A 27,222-nucleotide genomic window follows, 5' to 3' on the forward strand; every position below is an offset into this window, starting at 1 on the left:
TAATCCAAAATTTAATAGCCATACTAAAACAAATTTAAAAATAAATTAGTTCTATGTCATGTTAAATCCAATGAAATACGTATAAGATATCAGTGAAGAACAAAAACAAAAAAAGAAACTTATATCCCATTTGCTATAATTTTTTTGGAATTTTCAACCCCTTTTGATATTACTTTTAACAGACATTGACCATACTCTTAAGCCAGGCCGGAATGCATCCCTGCTCGTCTTGAAAGATTTGCAGCCCAGTAATTCGGAGAAAACAAATAGACCTAGCTTGGGTATTCTTCAAAAAGAAATACTGGGCTACCTATTTTCCCAAAGAACTGGTGCATGAGCATTTAGCTTTATTTATTTACTTATTTATGTTTAGGGGACCATGAGCATGTACCTGGGCCGGATTCATGTGAGAGCCTCCCTTCCAGTTAATTATGGGCTTCTCTATTGGGCCTTCATCAGTGGGCTGCATGTTATCAACAAGTGGAAAATGTGTTCCGTACGAAAAATAGTATGCGCTACGTACGGTACGGGGCACCAAACGATCGAACCGTGCAACGACTTCCAAAACATTGTGTTTATCGTTCTAACAACACATTTATTCAACCAACAGACGAAATATACTACTGATTGTACATTGAAAACAACAGCAGTGGCAACCAGGGCTGGGGGTGCAACAGAAGCAGTAAGCAGGCCAGAAGAGTGAAGACGCAACTCTCTCTTCCAAACCAAACATCAGCCATCATTACAAAAGGGCTACCAAAAAATAACAAGTGTATGCATCAAACTAAATAAAGATCCTACTACACCAAGTGTACGCATCTAACTAACTGGCTCAGTTAGACGTTACTATTTATTAAGCTGTGGAGATTGGCTGGCGGCTTGAACCAGATGGGTGCCTGACGGGGGAAACTCCAGCCAGTAGGTCGAAGTCTGATACTTGCGACCCTCTCTCCTACTTTGGGCTGCAGAGCGTGGCGGCACATATCAGGGTATGGTGCATGCAGAGACGCATGGTACGCTGTGTACACACAGTTTTGCCTGATGAACGAAACCGCGCTGCCATCATGATCCTTGCCGTCGGTTATCTCCTAGTTAATCGGATAATTCAGTCCGACAAACAGAGAGCGTGTACCAAGGCTACTTACCAGCCTCCAGTCAAAAATTCCTGAAGGCCCAAAGAAGCTGGGATCCTGCTCAAAGACCTTGCAGTGACTGTGATTGTATTCCGCGAAACAACACGTCCGGTACGTGCGAACGATCATCCATCTTTCGCCGTCGTCTGATCGAGCCAGGAACCACCTGCAACTGCCATGCCGCTTTTCTTTGAAAGGTTCTGGGATTAGGAAGGGTAGGGACACCAGGCGGCCTACAACATCATATCAAGTTGGAGTCAAATAAAAAAAGGGCTCTTGATTTAGTCAATCTTAAGAACAGCATGTTATGAGCATGAATATTTTTTCAGCAAATGTTGACAGTAATATAAGCAAGCCATCATGATATCATACGAAAGTAACATACTGCTGTAACAGCCGTTTGTAGCGATGACTGGAGTAGGCCAGCAATACGTCCAGCCATAGAAGGAGTCGACAGCGTAAATGAAGCCCTTGTGTTAAATGGCATCAGAGAACCATGGAGGATGTATGATCCTGCGATGGACGTGCAGATTTATCCACTTACCGCAGTGACCTGTCAGATAGGCGAGACCGCGGTTGAAGAACGCAATTAGCCTGAAGTCTTTATAATTCGCAGATCTTGTGGGCACTTGGCAGATTACAACCTTGAGCAAATAAAACTTGGTATCATGTTGGCTACTGTAAGATTCTGAGTATTCTAGGCCGCGGTGCCAAAGCAGTGCAGTGTTAATCAAAGGAAGGGGGATCAATCGCCGGGTGTAGACCTCCACGAGCATCCAGCTGCCGTGACCGTCGACGAGCACCATCCAAGACGTGTTCATGCCGACCCAGTACATACCGTTAATGTAGTTGAGGCTGACGGGGATCGGATCGCAGTCAAGGGGGTTGATGCTCGCCACCCTACGATCGTTATGCTGCGTGACACGCCGTTTCTGAAGATCAGGCGGCATCAGCAAGCAAGGAGCTGGCTTAAAAAGCTCCGGCCTGAGGGCTTTGAGTAAACGGTACAGCCCCGACGAGCACGCGGCGAGCGGCATGGTACTGAGATTGTCCACACGCGAAACAATGAGCTTGATTACCTCTGTGGGGAGCGAATTCCAGCCACTCTTTCGGCGGACGCTGCTCGGTTCTGCCATTGTTAGTGCTTGGGTTTCGGACGAGGGGGGAGGCGCCTTAGCGAGGATGGAAGATTGGACGAGATTATGTGCGGACAAAGATGGAGAAGCGAATATGTGCTGCGGGAAGTGGACAGGTGATGATGACTACAGCACGCCGCTTGACTTACGAGACACATACCAGCAGCGTAGGGTCATGTCGATGCCAGACAACTTGCTTGAGTGATCACAGTACTGGTACTCCCTACAGTGCTATGCCCTAACTTGCTTGAGTAGAGTAGTAGAGTAGGACTCTGCTCTACTACTAGCACCGGAGGAGTATTATATTCTAATCTAAAATAGTTACAAACTTCAACGCCCGAGCGTGGAATGACTACAAACCGTGCTCAAAGACCGTGTCTACGTGGTGTTTGGACATGGGCGACAACCTCAATGCCAACGGTGCTGCTCCTGTTGCACCGTATGTGTTTCTGTCCTTCCTGTTTGAAATCGTGGTAGAATTCATGTTTCTACTCTGTATCCTACTACTATGCTAGTCCACATGATTAGTTTCATCTCTGTTATAGCCGTCATGATTTATTTTGTGCTTATTCGGATTAAATCTCGTAGTAACTTGCTCATATATTCAACTGGCGCAACGTCCCCTACAGCCACTCCCGTTTCATGGACGGCCTGGTCGATGCCTCCAAGGAGCCCTTCGTCCACTGCTATGAGTGTCCGATGCCGTTTTGTGGCTCGCCAGCGGACATGGTGCATCACCTCACGGATGCGTGCAGCGGTCACTGCTGGCCCTTGGCGGAGAACATCAAGTACGAGACGTGCTACCCGTTCACTATGCCGGAGTCGCTGGAGGATCACCGCCGCCTGCTAGTCTCGGAGGAGGACGGCAGCGTCTTCCTCTTGATCGTGGGCACCGGCGAGGCCCGCGCAGGCCGCCGCCCCGTCTCTGTAATGTGCGTCAGGGGTGACGCCGCTGACGCTGACACTGACACGAGGCCGATGTACGGGTGCGTGGTCAGTGTTACTACCCCTCCGGGTCGCGTGGGCGGCGACACCGGCCTCATCGAACGGACTTGGACTTGGAAAACCCATGGCATCCTTTACCCGCCGATGCGGTGCACGGGGACTCCAAGGAGGTTCACCTGGACATACGCATTATCAAGTTAAATGTTGATCATTAGTCTTCACTCAATGTAATCCGCTGTCTAAGCATGTGGAGACTTCCATGTAGGATCTTGCTCTATTGGAGTATCGCGCATGAATAAAAGTGTATCCGTTTATGGTTTAGTCTAGAATCTTCCATGTATGAATTTTTACTACGGTACTGGTGAAAGAATTACGATGAACCATTTCTTACATCTCCTCTGCCCGCTTGCAAGTCATCCTGATTTAATCCCTCCGTCTAGGTGTATAAGGGCATGGTTAATATTACTTAATAGTATAGCCAGCTGTTGACTATAAGAAAGTGCCATGTCATCTGTAGCCAACATGTATAACAATCGATACTCAAAAACTAATTCTTAAAGATCATTTCTTGCAAAGCACAATAAGTGTTATTTCTTCACAAGTTTTGGATGCAGGTTGAACAGTTGAACGCTTTTGTTTGCAAAAGATACCTTTTTATCTATTTCACCCGGATGTTTGTGAGCTCTAGAGATGAAATAATATCCGAAGAAACCTATCGATACCCGTTACACATGAGATGACCCCCACATCCTTTGTCAAAATAAACAACTCCCCGATCAATGCATTTCACTCTTCGGTGCAACGCACGGGCACCTTACTACTATAGATTAGTACGACCAAAAATTGAACTAACATTATATATAGTACGATAAATGCTGATGCATGTCACCTAAAATTATATCATTCAAAACTATGTTCAAATACGAATCCAACGATATAGTTTTTGTTGACATGCACTAACATTTTGTCAGTTAAATCTTCAGTCAAATTCAATGGGGGACTAATAAACCATGACCGATGTAATACAAGTGTAGAGGGCGGTGCTGCTGGGAGTCTCACCTCTCACCCCGCTCGTGGCGCGGCAGTAAAGCCGTCATATCACAAAACCCAACCACTCCCAGTAATAAGTGGCCTGGTAAAATAAACGGACAAGCAACCATCACATCCCTCTGTCTTTTTTTCATTTCATCTCTCTGCATTTACTTTCTCCGGTTCATCTCGCACACTCGATCCCTAGCTACTACTCCTAGGGCCAATTCTTTTTCCGGCTTCCCCAGCTTTTCCCACAAGACTAGTCACAGTGGAGAGTAACAATAAGGCGCCTCACTCATTTATTTGGGCTTCTAAACTACTACTCCGTCCTGGTTTATTACTCACCATTGTAATTTGTGCTAAATTTTGACCAAAGATTTAACTGGTTTATTCCTCACCATTGTAATCCCTCCGTCTAGGTGTGTAAGTCATCTTACGAAAACCAAATAATCCCAAAACACTTAGGCGCGCTGCATTAATTTCTACTCCGTACCTCATTTCTTGTTTCTTGACATATCAACCAATAAGAGATAAAGAGTGTGCATGCTTTTAATGACTTGAGATATCAAACACGTCATGCAGTGGTTAGTTCATTGCATGCAATACTATTAATTAGCAAATAAACATTAACGTTTCTCGTTTTCTCCTCCTCCTTGATCACGGTGCACAGCCTAAGATGACTTACTCACCTAGACGGATGGAGTAGTGCATGTGACATGCACTAACATTTCATTAGTTAAATTTATGATCAAAATTTGACACAGATTACAATGGGGACCAATAAACCAGGACGGAGGTAGTAGTTATGGGATTACTAATCTAGAAGCCTAAAAGAACTGGCCCCTGGTACTCCTACTAGTAGTAGTACTCAAGTTGGAATTCCAATTGCACGGCACAACTTGTTAGGCAAAAAATTCGATACAGGGTGTAGGAAGCGGTTTGGGAATTTGCAAGCCTTTCCAACCAGTGAGATACTCTGTACAAAGTACGACAGAGAAATAACCACACAGAAGGAAGCTAAAAGTAAACAATCAAACGAGCATTTTTTCATTTGTTTTGCATTGAATCGTTTCACAAGCTTGACTAGTGCTGTTTTTCTACTTTTACAAAAACCGCATCGTAATGTTAAAACGTGCATTTGCACGTACATAAGTAATAGTAGTACTCCCTCCGTCTAGGTTTATAAGTCTTCCCTCCTTCTTGGTCACGGTGCACAACCAAAGATGACTTATTTACCTGGACGGAGGGAGTAGCACAGTCTGCAAGCATATATCGAGAGAGACGTGTAGTGCGATAGTATATAGTAAAGTTTGTGCTATATGCACGTACTTGCAAAATGCGTACGAATACACAAGGTTTCCAAACTTTCCCTTTTACATACTTAATTAAGGACGCTAAAAATTCCTGAACGTTCGGGATTTATCATTTGCGTCCCAAAACTAATGAGATCGCCTTACAAAACAAAAATTATACTCCTCCTAAAAGCCACGGCACTCGCAGGAGCGCTTGCGGTGCGCCACGAGTGCCCTGGCGCGCGGCCGTTTCCCAGCGCGCCGACACAACGCCTCTTCCTCAGCCTCGCGACTCGCGAGGTGCTGATTGGCGGCTTGCCGGCGGGCGAGCGCGATCTCACCGGTGTGGTGATCCGGCGCCAACAGGTACTCCTCCTTGCTGGAAGCGTGCACCCGGTCCACGTACCGCCAAGCATAGATGAGGCGCTTGGGCCCGACTGCACTCAGGGCGTCGGCACGGGCGTCCTCCGCCACCCTCACGGCCCTCGCATGAGCCTTCTGCCAAAGAGCCAATTGCCTGACTCTCTCGGACGCGACATAGGCCTCCCAGGCAGCTTGTTCCGCGGTGCGCTTCTCTTCCTCGGCCTTCTTCTCCGCCTCTATTTTGGCCCGCTCTGCTGGAGGCAAAGCCTCCCACAAGGCGACATCCATTTCTTTCCAAAGCTCCTCAAGGCTGGGGGGCTCGGCGGGCGGCGCGGCGTTCTCCTCGTAGCGGGGAGCCGACGCGTCCTCCGGCGCGCGTGCTGGCGAGATTGGGAACGCCGACGCGTCGCGGCGAGGAGCGGAACGCCGACGCGTCCTCCTCGACTAGTGGCGGCGAGGAACGGAACGGCGACGTGTCGCGTCACGGCAAGGAGCGGAACGCCGACGCGTCCTCCTCGACTAGTGGCGGTGAGGAACGGAACGGCGACGCGTCGTGTAGCGGCGAGGAGTGGAACACCGACTCGTCCTCCTCGACTAGTGGCGGCGAGGAACGGAACGGCGACGCGTGACCGTCCGCGCGGTGCAGCGAGGGGCTCCTAGGGCTTGGGAGGGGCGATGCCATGGTGGTCGACGTGAGAGGGAGGGCGGAGATAGCTGTGAACGTGAACGTGAGGGGGAGGAGATAGCGATGTCGTGGGAGGCGCAGTATTTATAGCAAGCAATGGCACACCTACGTAAGATATGGACTGAGCTACACTGACTTAACTACAGGTCCAGTTGCGTCACTGACATGTGGGCCAGACCCCTGTTGGGCCCATATGTCAGTGACCCAATGCACCTGCAGTTAAGTAACAACTACGTGGGCATATTTGTTGGAGTAAATTACGGGGGAGCGAAGGGGTGGAAATATTGCTGGTCACAACGGATTGGACGAGCGTGGGGGGAGGAGAGTCATGCATGCAGATTTTTTCACACGGGGTGGAGTGGTGGGACCGCCGGAGGGAGAAGGAGAGTTTGGCAGGCATATTGTTTCCACACATGGAGAGGAAAAGATTTGGAGATGAACGGGCTTCCTGCAGGTATGGGGAACGGTGCATAATAAGTCATCTTGCATGCCGGGCTAGGTATAGTCTCAAGTCATTTGAAACATACACGCCCCACACATGTTCATATTTCAAGGTGCACTAAATTATTGCATGCGATGATTAAGGCTGGCCATAATGGTGGTATCTTAGCTGGTATCATGCACACGGGAATAGCAAACATGCTGATGTGGCAAAGAATTAAAGAAGAGGGGGGGTTAGAGTAACTAGTGTTCATGCATGCATTGGTAAACACATTTTTTTGTGAAGAACGACAGCACTAGTTGAGTACTTTTGCATACTTCAAAAACTATTCCACCGCCTCTACTATCTTGCTAAGAGTAGGTGAAATTTTTGAATCGAGCCCTTTAAACTAGAAGGGAGGTAGTGGTACTCTAAGGCTAGTCATAGTGGGGAGTAACTTAGACTAGTAACATGCATATGTTACTAGTCTATGTTACTACCTCTATAGTGCATAGTATCATAGATTAGTATCATAGGTGGTCTCATTTATTGTCATGCATGACACATAGTAGCATCACATTTATTATGTTACGGTATCTACCTATGTTACTATAACCATCTCTCTCTTCTTTAATTGCCTACCACATTAGCATGTTTGCGAGTCCCAAGTGCATGATACTACTTATGTTACCCCCACTATGGCCAGCCTAATAGCTAACCTTGTTGTGATGACAAGATAGGACATGGCACGCACCTGGACGGAGGAACTAGTCTGCATTGTGCATTTAAGTTTTGTCTGAAGTCAATGTACCTCTACTTTCACCAGACTTATAGAAAAATGTGTCAACATTCACAATGTCAAATCAATATTTTTACACTCATTATAAAACGTAGTTCTTATACTCATTATAATCAGTATTGTAGATATTGATATTTTTAGTATAAATTTGGTTGTGGGATTTCATTGATGCCTGTCAAAGCGTGGAGGAAGCGGAGCTTAGGGCTTGAATTGCCGGTCTCTACATAGGTATTTCTCTTCATAATCCTGTAATTTTAGAGACTGATTACGCTTTTGTGGTAGCGTCTCTTGCATCGGGGGACTATGACAGGTCTGCTATGCGTGACCTGAAGATGAAAGCGTTGAGCATCTCGAAGTTGATCAACAATCTTCAATTGTCAAAGATTAGCCGTTCGGCCAATAAGGTGGCACACTTAATCGCTAAGTATAGCTTTGACAATAGATTAGATGGTATTCTTGTAAATAACGTACCGCCTTGTGTGGTGAATATTGTATCGAATGAGTGTACTAGTGTGGCTGGTTAATTAATATAAGGTGGTGTTAAAAAAAGTATAAATTTGGTCAAACACTTTGCAAACGATTGACGGGAGTAAAAAGGACCAGAGGGAGTATCATGCATGCGGAGTAGGCAAAAAAATTGCTTGTCTAAAAAAAGGCAAAAAATTGCTCATTTATAGCCGGTCGAAGTTTCAAAGGGCGCGACCGCGTGAGGGAGGCGAAGGTCATGGGAGGCGCGACGTTTGACGGAATTAAGTGAAGTTACATCCACGCGCCGGCATGGCGTGCGAACAGGCAGAAGCTATACCGTCAGGCCTACGATATGGGTCTAGTAGACATGACATCTAGTGGGTCCCGCATAGTTCTCGAGAACTCTTTGGGGGCTTGCAGCCGTTTATCCACCGGGCAAGCCAGCAACCCCACGCCATTCACACGCCCTACTCGTCCCCGTCTTCTACCTTACAACAGTTCGCTCGCAGTCGTCCCGTCCTTTCACATTAGTTCGCTCCCGGTTTTTTTTGTGGGGTACAACAGTTCAACTTCTCCTAACCCTCCTCCAAAATCCATGGCCTCCCAAATCTCCATGGTCGCCGCTGAGTACCAGGTTAGAGCCATCACCGGTGATCAGTTCATCGTCATCTACACACGTTGATCCAAGACGGTGAAAGCATGGCTTGCTCGCTTCCTACGCATGTTCAACAGTTCAACGGATGAGTGGGTCGCTGGGCTAGATGTTGAGTACACCGCGGTCCTGGGACGAGAGAAGGATCTAAAGGACGAAGAGAGGAAGAAGCCCGCCGTGATCCAGGTTTGCGTACATAACGTTTGCTTGGTCTACCACATATGCCATGCCGACGTTGAGTGCCAAGATTTTAAGAACTTCCTCAAGGACAAAAGAGTGAAATTCGTTACTGTAGGCTTTAAGAACGCCAGGGATGTCCTGCGTCGGATAGGTCTCGTTGTAGGCCAGCCCTTCGATCTCCAGAAGGCAAGCCTGGTGTCCTCCTCTCAACCTTCAATGCTGACCCTGGCAGCAGCCATGATTGATCCTTCGTACGCTAAACTGAAGAAACCTCATCACGAGTTTCATCATGCATGGGAGTCGAAGACATTAGATGAAGATCACATCCTGTACGCAGCAATGGATGCCTACCTTTGTTTAAATATCTACAAGGGTTGGATGAAGAAGCAGAGCCCACTGTCCGGTTCAAGCAAAGAAGCGTCGGCAAAGAGGAAGAGGAAGAGGGACGAGGATGAAGTCGAGGACGTGGACTCGGACTCCGAGTAGGTGGCAGTGCCGTCGCTCATGCTGGTTCTACTACAGTGTCAAGCGGACTAGTTGCTTAGTTTATTTTCAAGGGTGTCTTGTGCTGAGGCCCCAGCAGAACTATGTTTATGTTCTTTCTCGTTATTTGAACTCTTTAGTACGTACAGTAGTACTAGTACTATGTCTTACTACTGTTCTTCTTGCAGTTGGTACTACTGCTCGTATCTTCGTGTCCCTACTGTACTTAATACGTTCGTACTAGTAGTATAATTTGGGTCAGTCGATTTGTGAAAGAAGTTCGACGGAGCGAAGGAAGAAGATGGCAGAAGAGGTGGAAGAAGCCCTTCTAGCCATCCATGTTGCATCAAACGGCTCACATGAGTTGACTGACCCAAATTGCTCCTTCAGATTACAGGATCCACGTGGCATTCAAGGTCTCGAAGGTAGATTCCGTGTCCGCACCCGGTTTGCAGGCTCGACACGCGCGCGACTGACTTCCGCCGCGACAGCCACCATGCGCGCCTCCTCCGCGCGGGCGGAGACGACAATGACACGCTAGTTCCTCCTCGCCGGCGTGCTGGAGCACGCGCTCGTCCTCCTCTTCGTACGCTGCGTGCATAGACGCGGCTCCACCAGCTGCTCGCGTGCTTGGCAGCGCGGCGGCATCACGAGGAGGGACTGCAGACGACGTGAGCGGGCGAGCCTTCAGCTTCATGGCACAGGGATGGCGGCGACACGGCGGTGATGGGCGAGAAATTGTTGGCCGGAGCAGGCGGGCGCCGGCATGCGCAACAGGGGCGGCGGCATATTGATGAGTGCGCGTGTGGGAGCTTACTTTAGTTTTATATATAAGGTTGGTCAAACTTAAAAGAAAACCGTACTAGTACACGTAAACATTAGACTTAGGCAGCGCTTTTATTAGTTAGTACCACAACCACGATACTGAATCCTGTGCAAGCGCGTGAACTGCGGCCGCGCGGTCGATCAAACGGTGCGTCACCGTGTCGCGCTCGAAGGACATCCACGGAACCTTTTTGTGTGTGTGAAAACAATCCTTGAATATTACTCAACTTTTTTCCTGTGAAAGTTCTTGACGCTGCAATATTTCTATATATTTGAATTTAGCTCTAGTTCGTGTTTATTTGGATTTGTACGTTCTAGGTGCGCCCTAGTTTTTTTTAATACTGATTTTGTGTGTGTGAATGAGAGAGAACGTGTGTATGTGTCCATATGTGTGTTGTGGCGGAAGGGCAATGTGGAGACGGTGTGCGTGTGATACAGACATAGAGAGGTGTGAATGTGCAAATGATCATGCATGAGTGAGACATAGACAGATGCCGATACGTTGTGTATACATGAGAGAACGGTCTTCTAGTTTACTTGCGTGTGTGTGTGTGTGTGTGAGAGAGAGAGAGACAGAGAGAGGAGCATCCATAACACAACAACCATCTCTCTCGATTCGTCCGTCCCTCGCACGGTCGCATGCAACACATGCATCAACGCGCACATTTTGACACCCTCACCCGGCCCCTGCCCACCTCAAGTCCCGCACAATCTCTTCGTGAATACCCATTTCTCTCCTTAGGTTTGTTTTCTCTCAATATCTGACACACACACACACAGAGAGAGACACGCGCAGCACAACACACACACACACACACACACACTCCTCCGAGCACACAATTCATCCCCATCCAAGGTTATACGGCGACCACTCTCGCTTGTGCTTCTTTGCACCCCAACATGCACAACACCTCAATCTTCAAAGAGGGCATCGAGCAGATCGAAGACAGCGACCACACCGCGCTAGAGAATGCGGTGTCATTTGGAAGCAGGGTGATGTGACGACGGCTGACTGACTCCTCCCCCCACCCTCTCTCTCTCTCTTGCACAAAATTACAAATCCCTCTCTCCCCCGCACAAAATTGTCAATCCCTCAACCCACGAGATCCTTCCCCTCTCATCCATGTTTTTCCAGCTCTCTCATCAAACATGTTGTCTCTTCTCCTTCCACGTATACAGAATCCATATGCACACGCATCTAATGTATATCACATGTATCCATCTTTCTCACAGACCTAACTTCTTCCTCTCTCTTTCTCTCTCTATCTCTCTCTCTCTCTGTCTTGTTAGGTTTGTCTCCTACTCTCTCGTCCACATACATACAATCTTTCCCGCCCTATCTGCTCCATCTTCAAAAGCTCTCTCTGCACGTTTCATTCACACATTGGGATATGTCAAAATGTTGCTTCTATAATGGCTGATGTAGAGTTATGGTTGTTTTTGTTGCATCCTACAAAGTAATAACTATGAAATGCATTTAGATTCTCATTTGACTGGGATTATGTGAGTTTGAGCATGATGTGAAGTACTATAGACCTTGTATACATCTTGGGATTCGACAATGATTGTAACTATTGAATTGTATAGACCATTACATTCGAAGTCAATAGCCTAATATATTTATTTCACAATTTCAACAAATGATTAGTTCACTACAAACTAAGAAAACAAATGTGTACTCCCTCCGTTTTTATTTAAGTCCGCATATTAGCATTGGTCAAAGTCAAGTTTTGTAAACTCTCAGAAAGCTTATAACAAAAAATATTAACATATACAATAACAAATAAATACCATTAGATTCATTATTGAATGTACTTTCACATCATACATATTTGTTATGGTAAATGTTTATATTTTTCTATAAACTTGGTCAAACTTTAGAAAGTTTGACTTCGGTCAAACCTAATATGCAGAGTTTACTACTACTACTCGCTAGTTGCTTAGCCGAATCACTCAACACACCACACGGGGAGTCCAGTGTCACAAAATTTTGATGTCGGCAGGAAAATCTCCCGCGACCCTGATTCGAGCAGTGGGAAGTTACCATCATAGCCTTCGGAACAGGCCTACGGATGACGCTTGGTAGGGGGCTGTTTTCGTAACTTCAGGTTCACCCTACCCAGCCAACCCCACCCCGGCACCCAGAGTAGTACACCTGAATACTCCCCATTTTCTATCCCCACCGCAAAATAGACTTCTCCACGGCACCGCAGCCTTCATGCTCCTCCCCTTTACATCGGCGCACCCGTCCACCGCAGCGCATCTGCCTCATCAACGACCTCGTACGCCGCACTGGAGCCGGTCCACCGTCGTCGTCGTACACGGAGCTTCTTCCCCGGCATCGTCTTCCACGGTCTCGGATCTGCTTCCCGGAAGCCGACGCCAAGCGCAGAAGTACCACCGTCGTGGACAATGAACTGACTCCCGTTGCCGACCATGACTCACAGAGGCCGCCGCGACCATCGTTCTCCTCCTCGATTGGTAATGTGTGTATTGAATCACTTAGCAGTACATGTGCAGTTCCAATTTTGTTCATACCTACCCTTCAAATTTCCTGGGTGCTATTGTTCCCGTAAAAGTAATTGGTTATAGCCTCCATTGTCCAACAGAATATCAGCTTGTAATTGTGCGTCGCTCCTGTATCGCGCTAGTAGAGAAGAGAGTAGAGATAGCAGAGACGTCGGGAAAGGATCGCGCGCGCGGGAAAAAGCGGCCGGGCGTGCGCTAGTTTTGGCGCGCGGCGTCCGGCGCGCTTTATAAAATCCAACGCCCTCCCACCTCTCTATGCCTTGCCACCACTCTCTCCCCGCTCTGTGCCTTGTCGCTGCTCTCTCCCCGCTCTTTTTTGCCTCGCCGCCGCGTCGCCGGGAAACTTGGGGATACCGCGGCGTCCGCGCGCGCCCCTTCGGCGGCTTCTCCAACGAGATCCGGTTCCGCGGGATGCGCCTCGGCCTCGGCAATTTCGACACCGCCAACGAGGCCGCCCGCGCGTATGACACGGCGGTGTGGCGCCTCCGGTGGCCTCATAGAACATTGAACTTCCCCAATGTGCCGACGCGGGAGCGGGCGCAGGAGCTCGCGCCTCTGCCGCGGCTTAGGGCGCTGTGGCACCAACACTTCCCGCAGGACATCATCAACGAGCGTGAGTTCTACGCGCAAAGGAGGGCGGAGAGGGATAAGAGGAGGGCGGAGCGAGCCACCTATCGTGAGGACAAGCGTAGGCGAAAAGCGGACCCTCAATTCAACATGAGGCTAGGAGCAGCGTCGCCCTGGGAATCTGACGACGATCGGTATCTTCACGCCTACAGTCAGACGTCGAAGGAGCACATCACCGAGGAGGAGTCGGACGACGAGGAGTAGTTGAATTATCTTTTTTTATCTATCTATGCTGAGAACTATCCTCTACTCTCTAGTATCTACTTCTAGATCTCAGCACTGTAAACGCTTTTTTAAAGCGCCGCGCGTTGCGATTCTGTTGGAGATGCTCTAACATGGCAGACGAGTGCTTTAATGTTGCCCACAATATGCGCGAGTATTACTAGTAGTATATTTTTCTTGCCATGTTGAGATTTTAAAACCACGAGTGCGAACATGCAGAGGAGCAATGAAGACCAAACACGGGATATTCGGGACATCTTCAAGGAGCGTGGCATGTTAAAGAGGAGCTGCACCGAACCTGTAAAACGAGCTTTGGTAAGTAACACCCTTTCAATTACTTACGTGTAGCCTCGTGTTCTTCAATGTGTATATGTTGTAGTTTCTGTTTCTCTTAAGCGTGGTGTTCTTCGATGTGTAATAAGAAGAGTATTAATCGTCCTAATGCTTTCGTTTTTAGCTTGATGTAGGAAGTGGGTGTTCTCACCTTGTAGTCTGTTTTTATTTTTTTTCCTTTTGAATTCACTTCTCTGAGTTCTGTTTATCTGGCTTCTACTAAATGGATCTAGGTTGCTCTGAGTATTGATCTAAAAAAGAAGTAACTTCATGTCAGGATGCAGTTCCTGCGAGGAGGGAAGTATGGTCAACCTCAAGATCATGTTTCCAAAATGAGGCTGGATTACACACAAGGTGCCAGTTCCCTAATGATGCTGGATTAGACACAAGGTGCAAATTCCCAGATGATGCTGGATTACACACAAGCCAGGTGGAGTCGTCAGCTGTTCGTGCCCTCGTGGCATTAGTAAAGGCTGAAAGAAGGCGTGCAGCAGCCCTTGAGAATGTAGCGGAGTTCCTGAAGAAGCGAAAAGAGCAATCAGATGCTCTCTTCACCCAAGCCAAAGAAGAGATGGAAGAAGCCAGAAATAAGCTAGCAGAGGCAGAGCAGGCTAGGCGTCTCCTGCTATCTAAAACTGTTGTCAATACAAAATTTCCTTCATAATAGCTAGGTTCAAATGTTTATCCAGTCAGCATGCCTGTTGTGATGTCCGTGCATCTACTGATGTGGCACAAAATGTTTTTTTTGGTCATGTAATAACACCAATTACTTTCCAAACGATAACAGACGAAGCATTCGACATGGTATAGTTCACGCGCAAGCCCGACATTCCAAGTTCAACTTCCACATCAAACTCATGTTCACATATATCTGCACATTCATACCTAATGTCCACAACCATGATTCACTTCAAAGCCAAAAAAATGTGAGGAGAGTTATAAATAAAGAAAATCCTCTACTAGTTCCTGCTACCAGTGCGAGCACAACAAGTCAAGACCATGCATAAATTAATTATATTTTAGTCATTTTTTGTGTTCTAAAATGCCTGTCGGCTCGCGGAAGGGCGTGTTGCCGGCACACACGCAGATTCAATGAAGGCAGGCGGGGCAGTCTTAAGCTGGTTGCACGTGGCGAGGAGGCGTGCTCAGCCGGGCCTGCAATGAGTGCGACCCTCTTGGCCGGCGCGCCGGTTCAATGCCTGCGCTATGAGAGGTCGCGTCCGTGTCAGAGCAATCACTCCCTCCAGTCCTTTTTTGTTTGGGTATAACAAAATCTCGTTTTCCATTCACATTTTACAAGTAAAATTCGTGGACAAACTTTGACCCAAAGTACGATGGGGACTAGTAAACCAGAATGGAGGTAGTAGTTTTTTTTAATCAAAGAAGGGTTTCCCCTTCCGATTTTCATTACTGAAAACCAGCATCTAAATCTAAACCATAGTATTTGCCCTAGAACTACCAGGTTCAACATCTCGCAACATAAACCCATACAACCTCCATCGCAAAAAAAAACCATACAACCATACGCCAAGGAGGTACGTAGTACTATGAATTCCATTTTCGCTCCATACCAATCGTTCTAAAAACTACTTACTACTTATAACGCGCCATTGAAAATCGGAACTCTTAACCCCGCTAAAAAACGATATTTTAAACGTGGCTACTCGATCTGTGGCAACTGGCGAGCCACCGCGCTCCAAGTCGTTCACCTGTGGTCCCGACCATCAACTCCTACGGATCAAATTATCACGCGAGCTGACTATTCCTACAAAGGTGCTCCACGACGTACCCGGTACCCGCGAATGTAGCAATCGTGCACCTAGGGTTTTATGGTTTATTTGTTAATGTCGCCTTTACTTAACACTCATGTGTGCGAGACTGCGAGAGGCCGACTGCGTGCGTGCGCCTCTTCTCTTCATATATGTACTGCACTGTTTGCCTGGTGTCCAAAAAATTATAATAACTACTAGCAATGTGCCAATGCGTTGCCACACGATCAAAGTAGATTAATACATATTCACCGATTTGATAGAAAAAAAAAGTCTAGTTTTGAAATACGTATATCACTAAAAATATGTTATGTTTCACTCAAAATATATTCCTTTGGCGGTTTTGATGAGATAAGGGAGGAATGTTGTTGGTTTCAAGATTCGAGAAGTGGTATATGTCTAATTTCTAATCTTACTAGCAAGATGCCCGTGCGTTGCACGGAACATCAAGATCTTGTGGGAGAAAAGGATGAACGAGGGAAGGCCTTATCTACAAATGTGGTGAAGAGTGCGGGTAAATTGCCATATTTTCCTTCCTATCCGTCAGATATAAATCGGATGACCTACATTGCAGGATGGCAGGCCCACCATCATCACCAACTCTATTTTTTATCCCTACTCTTATAAAAAGCATTGCCGGTGATGATCGTGTGCCTGCCATCCTGCAATATAGGCCGTCCGATCTATATCTGACGGATAGGAAGGAAACTATGGCAATTTTGCAAAAAGATACCCACACCCCTCTCCACATTTGCAAATAAGGCCTTCCCTCGTTCATCCTTTTCCCCCACAAGATAAACTACTCATACAAATGCATCTTGATGTTCCGTGCAACGCATGGGCATCTTGCTAGTTGTTGCAAAAAGCCCATGTGTGTGAGAGAGAGGGAGAGTGGAGGAGGACGGAGTGCATGTGTGACAAAGACACAAGGAGTGTGTGTGCGATAGGTATCAGCTTAAAATAAGGCGATAGTGTGTGTGTGCACGATCGAGAGGGCGTGTCTCAAGAAGGGAAGAAAAATCTACATAGATACAAGGAGCGGGAGAGAGACATGTATGCGATGGTGGAAGCACGAGTGTGTGGGTGTATAAACCTATCTAGAGGCTAGCTAGTCGATAAATGTTTGTGAGAGAAATACGAGTCGGGGTGCGAAAGCAAGAGTTTTGTGTGTGTGTGAGAGAGACGGTAGTCCGGAAGGGGAGTGGAAGCAGGAGTTATGTGTGTGTGTCTGTGTGAGAGAGAGAGGAGATGGTAGTCGGGGTTGTCTGATCGGTAAACAAATGAATAATGTCAGTCTGGGATGGAGACGAAAAGGAGATCGCAAAAATGTTGTGTCTACAGGAGAGAGAGAGAGAGTAATTTTAGTGGTATGAGTCATATGTAGAGACATATAGGGTGTGTGAGAGAATCCCATAGAGAGAAAGACAAAGTGAAAGACGAGTGGAGACTGTGTGTGTGGCGGTGAAAAAGAAAGCTTAGGTACCGAGTGATACCAGAGAACAGTAGAGACGTGAGAGATAATGAAAACCGTGTAATGTATAATGATAGGGAGAATATGACACTTCTCAAGGGAGACGTCGAGAGACCATGTTTGCGAGGATAGGAGAAACATGAAGTGAGCGTGCGGGTGAGCTGGAGAAAAGAGAGTGATAGCTACCTGAAGGAGCATGCATGCGAGAGAGATGGGAGTGAAAGGAGTGAACAAAAAAGGGATTCAAATATTTGAATTCGAGATGATGATACATGTAATCCATACTTGAACCAAAATTGATCTATCAAACATGCATACTCATATGAATTCACGCACATCTATGTTATTTAATATGTAGATATTACTGATCCATACATTTTAGTAGAACATAATTTGGTTAAATTTTTTTGAATTCAACCTTAAGATTTCGAGATCGTTGTATTTTTAAATCATATTATACATATAAAGGAGCATAATTCTTTGTTGTGCTTTTGAAAGTATATATAAAAAATGATGTATATAGAATGTAATTCCAATTGAAAATGGATCCCGCCCGGAAAAAAAAGAATACAAACGGGATTCGAATTGAGTTGGCACGGTAAATGTGCACTCTGCAAAATTATAACGAAGCGGGGAAAGTCGTAGTAACCGCCCGAAACCAAAATTTGTGAGATGGAAATCACTACTGCCTATCCCTGCCACGCAAAGCCTATCTGCTGGATTTCTATAGGTTTCGATAGGGGTAGGTTTGTAATTTCACCCAAACGTGACGTAACCGCCTCTCACCCGGATTCATACACGGTGGGTGCCAAAACACAGTGTGTCCTCGGCCGAAATCGACTCCCTCCCCGATTCATATTCATACACGGTGGGCGCCAAAAACAAACTCTCGTCGGCAAATATTCGGTGTATGCGAGATTACCGTCCTATCCCCAACCGACTAATGTTGCTGTGATGTAGTAGAAATTTGAAACGGGGGCTAAGTTTGTAAATTTCCTCGCATTTGAGACAAGTGCGCCCTGAATACATGGTTCCACCCTTCCTCTCTACCTCCCTTTTCCCCATTCATACTCTGTGGGCGCCAAAACACCCTCTCCACCCCAGCCTCCTCCGTTCGCCGCCGTCCGCCACCCCATCCACCGCCGTCCTCCTCCACCATGCCGGAGCTGATACCCCGACGCCGCCGTCCATTACAAGAGATCGACCTCTATCATCCACGGCTTCGGACCGGGATCCTTACATCCCGTCCTCTCGCTTCATCCCCGCCGTCGTCCACCTTGCTAGCGCCACTCCTACGACAGTCTCGTCCACCGCGCCCCGCCGCCACCGTATACCCTCCTAGATCTGCTTCCACGCCGCTGACAGCCATCGCTACCACAGCACCGTCAAATTCTCAGCAGATGCGTACACGGCGCCGCACCAGAGGCGGTACTCTTTCGTATCTGCTCAACTTATTTATCGCAGCAAGAAAATAGATCGCCACTACTTTACTCTGATTTCTTGTCTTGGTTGCGAAGTTGCCTTTGTCCGGTTTGCACCTTCAGATCCGCCATGGCACGCTCAACACTATACTCCCAATGCTTATGGTTTTCCCCTTTTATATTCCACACTAGTTAAATCACTGTAGACTAAATTTCAAAATTGGGTCAGTCGATTTTTCAAAGCTCGCCGGAGTTCGCCGGTGCGATCGAAGGGGCTCGGGTGGTTGTGGGGCCTCACCGAACGAAGAAAACTCAACGCGGGTGGGGGTTGGGGCGGGGGTGGGGGTGGGGGTGGCGGAGGAACACAGGCGGTGGGGGCCGGTGGTCCGGCCGGCGGCCCGTGCGGTGTTCTGTATGGGAAGAATCAGAGACGAGGAAGAAGAAGGGTTAGGAGATGTAGGATCTTCATCCAACCGCCTGAAATGGTCGAGAGACAGCTGGGAGTTGCATTCTTAATGCGCTCTGGTTCATCATGTGTGGGCACTGTGCAACCAACATTTTATTATCCAAAATCTGCTTGCTCTTCTTTACCATGTTCCTCTTCCGTTCTTCTTTAATATGTACTCTCTCCGTTCCTAAATACAAGTCTTTGTATAGATTCCACCATGGACTACATATGGAGCAAAATGAGTGAATCTACACTCTAAAATGTATCTGGATACATCTGTATGTGATCCATAGTGGAAATCTCTACCAAGACTTATATTTTGGAACGGAGGGAGTATGATAGTAGTACAGTATGTTCCTTGTACTGAAGATGAGCAGGGACATTTGCAGTGTAGAGGTCTATACGGTCGGTTGTGATGGACACTTTGAGCCTCTTTGATTCGTAGGATATTGTAAACATAGGAATAGGATTTGTAGTGGCCTGCCCACTTGAATCCTATAAGAATAGCAAGGAAATGCGGGGAGCTGTGTCGCCTTTGAGAGTTACACTGATATTAACAGTACCGCACCTTCATTTGAAGAGAGCTGGTATCCGAAGCCTTTCTAGCCATACCGGCAATACTAGCACATATATTCCAGCAAGTTCCACTTTGCTGATTTTACTCTGATGCTTAAGGTTTTCCCATTATATCTACACTATGATGTGTGTAGCTGCTTTGTGTCGCACTAGCAGCAGTCCACTCTTGAAGCTAAACACTGCAATGACTTACAAAATTGGCACCAAGGCATTGAGTGCCATTCTGGATGCAATGAAACTCATACGGTCCCCACCTGTTGATTCTTGTTCAGAATATGATCCTAATGACTATTCTAACCTCGAGGAGTCAAAGGCAGATGGCCCGTCCTGTTCACCCATCAAGGTGCATGTTCTAATTTGGCAATGTTTTATTGATTGCAGGTATCTTGCATATGTTGTCTTGCATTTCTTCTACTTTGTTGCACCGCCATCTGCTTAGTTTACTCATCATATATGTCGAGATGCCATGCCCATCCATTATCAATACATATTCCATCTGTCATCATACCATGTTTTTCCACTCAAATGTTGTTCTTGTGCATCAGACATCAAAAAGGAAGAGGGTGATTGCCGAACCTGAAGGAGCACCAGCAAAGTCCTTGAAAAATGTGGTGGTGCCGGAGAAATCAGACAGCACCCCACTTATATTGGTTGTACAACCAGTGACACAAAACGTAGGACCGACTCCAGCAGACTGTACCTGTATTCACTGGCCACACCACTAGCCCCACCACACAGGACCTGCACTCCAGCAAAAGGTATACCGATTTCATTTGCCATAGCACCAGCTGTACCACAGAAAAATCCCACTCCAGCAAAAAGTACAGCAAGTCCACCGGCCGAAGACCTATCCCAACTGCAGAGACGGCCAATTCCTGCAGATTGGAACCCCATTCCATTTATTCCCAGTTTAAAAGACAATGCTTTCAATGTTGTTAGGGACTACGTGTATATATTCCCATCATGGGAAGATTATTGTGAAGACAAACACCATTTTCACATCTTCCTGTCCAACTTACGTGTAAGTGCTATTAATCATGGTTATTATTTTCCTGTTTTCTGCTGATTGAACACATCAATGATTTACATTACATTGTTGTAACTAGGCGAGGGTCAATCTGGATAGTCATGACGAGCAAAGCTTGCTTGTGCTTTTCAAGGAAGCATTGCAGCAGTATCGGTGTTACCTGAGGAAATCACACTTTGATGGCAAGTCTATAAACGAATTTCCGGTGAAGTCTCCTGTGCTAAATTTAGAAGACATTGAATGGAAAAACCTTGTTATGCACTGGTCTCGTTCCCAGGATGAGGTACTGTCTATGAAATCACATGACAATTTGAACTTCTACTTTTCCGCATGTGCCTTACGGATCTTTTTTGCAGGAAATCTGCTCGAAGAAGAATTCCGGTTTGACAAGAATGACAGGATATCGCAAATATGATGCCCGCTGCTTTGCTCTTGTTAGTACCTGTTGTCCTGTATCACTGTACTTGCATACATACCTGGTTCATTATGTGACAGCGGTATGCATGATAGCTTGCTTATCAATTGTTCGCTCCAAATTATCTGATCTCTATGAATGGTTACATTAGTGTAGAATATATCCAATGCCAATGTTTTTTTAGCTCTGCATTGTTCTTGTAAGTACATGCTGTCCTTTATCAGTGTACATATAATGACAGGTAGTTGTTCATGTACCATCACTCTGCAGCTTATTTTCCTTTGCCCTCCATTTTCTACACATCAGATCTATATTTACTCTTACCATAAGGTTGGTACTGAAGAAGTTTAGCTGTGCATTGCTCTTGGTTGTACCTTTTGCCTGTATCGCTGCACTTACATTTATAGCTACTTGGTTATGTAGCATCACTCTTCATCTTATCTTAAATATTCTCCATTTTTTCATATATTATCACATCTATATTTACTCTAAACAAAATGTAGAATAAAGGCAATGCTTTTGAAGAAGATTATGTGGTAAACTTCTTGAATTGCCCCCCCCCCATCAGCATGGACAAGGCCTTTATAGAGCCTGTCTTCACCAATAATGTAAGTTTGTCCATCTCAAGCCTTCAAACTTTGTTGTATATATTTGGTTAGGCATGACTGCAACAGCTGTTTATTTTTGGTGTTTGCATCAAATTGCTTGTTTAAAGTTTATTATGTAGTTCATAAACAAAAGTTTGTCCTTTCTCAATTTAAGTTTTCAGTTGTACAACCAAGTTCCTTCTTCATACCATGTAAATTAAACTATACAGAGCAAGTGATCTTCTTTTGCACTGCATGTATGCTTCTGTTCTTCATCCGTAATCCAGTGGTGTGGTGAACCTACCCACTACAGCACAATGTCATATTCTGCAATGTCTTAACTATGAACAATGTCATATCATTCTACTATATTTAAACCGTCTCTTTATTTGCCAATCTGCAATGGTATAAATTGACAGCACACTAACCATTGATACTTATGAGTTCTTGATCTGTAATCCAGTGGTGTCATGAAGCTGCCAACTCCTTCACAATGTCATTTCCTGCCATGTCTTGACCTGAACAATACCATATTGTGTTAATGCAATTTTAAACTGTGTCACTTTATTCGTCAGTAAGAAATGTGATGAATTGTCAGCACTGATACTTTTATGTGCAAAACCTGTCATCTGTCTGCTTGTTTATCTTTCAGAGTGAGGAAGATATAAGTGTTGAACAAGCGCAGTCTCGTCATCTTGCTCAGCTGCTTGCGCTGCAGCTCCCCAGCAGGGCTAACCTTTCTTGAACTCTTGAAGTGATGTCGGTTTTGTATATTATTTTGTCGGCGTGTTTATTTGCACTGGTGGCGATCTTTGATGCCCAGTGTATGTAATCTGCTGTCTGCTTGTGCTTTATTATCATAGTGGCGAACTTTGATGCCTAGTGGATGTAATATGCCGTAATTTCTTTATTGTATAGTCTAGGTTTTTTCTTATTCACGATGCTGCAGTTATTTTACTGTATATATATCCTGTCTTCGCAGTAAACAGGCCAAACCGTAAAATTACGGTACATAATCGAGCCGTCATGCAATCACGATGTAGGTTGGGCCTGAAACGTGCCGAACAGCTCACAGGCCGGCAGCAGCCCGAAATGAACCCCGGCCCATGATTGTGCGAATCAAATCACGGGCTTTTAACAGGCCAAAATTGTCTCGGTCCTTGTTTGGCCCAATCAGATATCGGCTGCGAGCAGGCCGGATGCAAACCGGGCCGTAGTTAGGCCCAACTATATGACGGGCTTTTAACAGGCCAAAATTAATATAGGGCCAAAATGTTAAACGGGCCCTTAACAGGCCAAAACTAATATCAGGCCGAATTACTAAGTGGGCTTTTAGCAAGTGGGCCCAAAAGCATAGTGTCCAGTTGACGGGCCGAATCTGATATGGGCCATAATTGAGCCCAAAGCCTCTTAAAGGGCCGGACCTGATCTGGGCTGTAATTTGGGCCAAAACGTGGTAGGCTTTTAACGGGCCGGATCTCATATGGGCCACTATTAGGCCCGGAGTGTGGCAGGCCATTAATGGACCGGATCAAATATGGGCCGACATTTGGCCCAAAACATGGCAGCCAGTTAATGGGCCGGCCTACTAGGGTCCTCAAAATCTTGTGGGCCTACAGCTGGGCCGGCCCATTAATGTCGGTGAAATCTTGTGGGCCTTTAGCTGGGCTGGCCCATTATGATCCGCAAGAATCTTGTGGGCATTTACCTAGGCCGGCCCATTATGGCACACAAAAATCTTGTGGGCCTTTACCTAGGCCGGCCCATTATGGCCCGCAAAATCTTGTGGGCCTTTAGCTGGGCCATCCCATTATGGTCCGCAAAATCTCGTGGGCCTTTAGCTGGGCCGGCCCATTATGGTCCGCAAAATCTTGTGGGCCTTCAGTTGGGCCGGCCCATTTAAACTTGATGGTCCGGTCCACGTGTCAACATATCATAGGCGCGTCTCGCCCATTGGATGAGTGACACCTGTGCCAACACGGACCTGACACGTGTCTCCTCCAGCCAATGATGATTTTACACGTGGAAAATCCCCATTGGTCAGGGTTGTTAACGGGTTATCGGATCCAAAACCCGACCCGATAGCTTAACGGTGTTCCGTTACGGTGGATGCCACGTGTCGGTCACCCTTGACGAAAGCACTTCTGTGACGCGCAATTTATCGTCATGGAAGTGGACACTTCCGTGATGATAATTTTGGTAATGTCATGGAACACTTCTACGACAGCACGACTATCTTGATTCTGTCATAAATTTGTCATGGATGTACATGCATGACAAAAAATGCGACCTACTGTGACAAACACGTATCATCACGGAAGTGTTTTTTTTGTAGTGCACCCAGTTACGTTTTGACGTTTGATAGCACACAAGGTGTTCCTCCGGTATTCGGGAGTTGCATAATCTCATAGTTAGAGGAACATGTATAAGTCATGAAGAAAGCAATAGCAATAAAACTAAACGATCATTATGCTAAGCTAACGGATGGGTCTTGTCCATCACATCATTCTCTAATGATGTGATCCCGTTCATCAAATGACAACACATGTCTATGGTCAGGAAACATAACTATCTTTGATCAATGAGCTAGTCAAGTAGAGTCATACTAGGGACACTCTGTTTTGTCTATGTATTCACACATGTACTAAGTTTCCGGTTAATACAATTCTAGCATGAATAATAAACATTTATCATGATATAAGGAAATATAAATAACAACTTTATTATTGCCTCTAGGGCATATTTCCTTCATTCTCAACCAATCCCTAGAAAATCAACAAGTTTGATTGGCTAGGGAGAGAGATCGGGCGAAAATAAGCTTTTGGAGCATCAATGGAGTTAGGGTAGGAAGAGGTGAGTCTTCTTGAAGAGGAAGACCCCCTTTTATAGTGGGGGAACAATCCAACCATTATCCCCTCATTCAGCCTGCAGCGAGCGGTACTACCGCTCCCGCAGCGGTACTGCCGCTTGGCCCAGCGGTACTACCGCTGGGACCGCGCACATCACCTATGAAGGAGAAGGGAGAAGGGACAGAGGAGCGGGCCGTTGAGCGGCACTAGTAGCGGTGGTAGGTGCGGTACTACTGCTCCTACTGCCGTTGCTACTGCCGCTGAACCCGACATGAGAAACGCAGGTCTCGACTCGAGGCAGTACTAGCGCGGAATCGGAGTGGTACTGCCGCCTGAAGCTCTGGGTGGTACTACCGCTGATACAGCGGTATTATCGCCTGTTCTCTCGGCGGTACTTCCGCTCCAGGCCGCGGTACTCCCGCTGGCACCTCTTCTATGCCACTTCCACGATAACGAGGGATCCTCCAAGGATGATGACAGGAGCTGGGGGTGCAAAAGAGATGTGTACGTGTTGATTCCGCCCTAGCCTTTCTGATACGGACCCCCTCTTGATAGTACGGTATCTCCTATGACTCAAGTCCACCAAAACTGAAAGGAAGGAGAACTACACTGTCTTCACTTCAGACACCGAGGGGAAGAAATTGTCTCATGCCATATGAATGAATATCTGAAATGCCGAATGCACAAGATTAGTCCATGAATGCATTGTCATCAATCACCAAAACCACTAAGAGAGAAATATGCCCTAACACGCTTGTGCGGTACTGTCGCTGATCTAGTTCCGTGGCAACTACCTCTTATTTGTTGTGTTCTGTTGCTTCTTCGCGCTCAGCGGCAGTTGAGCGAAAGTAGAGCGGTAGTACCGCTTGCAGTACTTCCGTCTCTACTACCACCCACCTCCGATGGTCTCGCTGTATCTTCGGGACATAAGCGGAAGTGGAGCTGCAGTAGAGCGGTAGTACCGCTTGCATGCGGTACTACCGCCCATTCACTACCGCTACCACTACCACTTACTCGAGGCCTTCTGGATTGGTTTGCCTATGTGTGGTAGCAGGGCAGCAGTACGACTACGATTATACTCCCCCTACTACCGTTTGTCCCTATCTAATGCACCCAAAGCGGTAGTACCGATAGGGAGAGCGGTAGTACCACTCCGGAGGCACTACCTGATACGTTTCCAACGTATCTATAATTTTTTATTGTTCCATGCTATTATATTATCTGTTTTGGATGTTTAATGGGCTTTAATATGCTCTTTTATATTATTTTTGGGACTAACCAATTAACCGAAGGCCGAGTGCCAGTTTCTGTTTTTTTGCCTATTTCAGTGTTTTGCAGAAAAGGAATGCCAAACGGAATCCAAACGGAATCCAGAAGAGTTGGAGTTGAAGTCTGGAACTCCGCGAGGCGGCCATGAGGAAGGAGGGCGCGCCCAGGGGGGTAGGCACGCCCCCACCCTCGTGGGCCCCACGGAGCTCCACCGACGTACTTCTTTCGCCTATATATACACTTGTACCCTAAAAACATCAGGGGGAGCCATGAAACCACTTTTCCACCGCCGCAACCTTCTGTACCTGTGAGATCCCTTCTTGGGGCCTTTTCCGGCGATCTGCCGGAGGGGGAATCGATCACGGTGGGCTTCTACATCAACACCATAGCCTCTCCAATGATGTGTGAGTAGTTTACCAGAGACCTTCGAGTCCATAGTTATTAGCTAGATTGCTTCTTCTCTCTCTTTGGTTCTCAATACAAAGTTCTCCTCGATGTTCTTGGAGATCTATTCGATGTAATACTCTTTTGCGGTGTGTTTGCCGAGATCCGATGAATTGTGGATTTATGATCAAGTTTATCTATGAATAATATTTGGTTCTTCTCTGAATTCTTATATGCATGATTTGATATCTTTGCAAGTCTCTTCGAATTATCGGTTTAGTTTGGCCTACTAGATTGATCTTTCTTGCAATGGGAGAAGTGCTTAGCTTTGGGTTCAATCTTGTGGTGTCCTTTCCCAGTGGCAGTAGGGGTAGCAAGGCACACACTGTATTGTTGCCATCGGGGATAAAAAGATGGGGTTTATATCATATTGCTTGAGTTTATCCCTCTACATCATGTCATCTTGCTTAATGCGTTACTCTGTTCTTATGAACTTAATACTCTAGATGCATGTGGATAGCGGTCGATGTGTGGAGTAATAGTAGTAGATGGAGAATCGTTTCGGTCTACTTGACACGGACGTGATGCCTATATTCATGATCATTTCCTAGATATTCTCATAACTATGCGCTTTTCTATCAATTGCTTGGCAGTAATTTGTTCACCCACCGCATTATATGCTATCTTGAGAGAAGCCACTAGTGAAACCTATGGCCCCCGGGTCTCTTTCTTATTATATTGCATCTCTTTTATTTACATCACATCTCGTTTTACTATTTTGCAATCTTTACTTTCCAATCTATACAACAAAATACCAAAAATATTTATCTTACTATCTTTATTAGATCTCACTTTTGCGAGTGACCATGAAGGGATTGACA

The sequence above is a fragment of the Aegilops tauschii genome, chromosome 7, assembly GCF_002575655.3.
Source record: "Aegilops tauschii subsp. strangulata cultivar AL8/78 chromosome 7, Aet v6.0, whole genome shotgun sequence".
NCBI lineage: Eukaryota > Viridiplantae > Streptophyta > Magnoliopsida > Poales > Poaceae > Aegilops > Aegilops tauschii.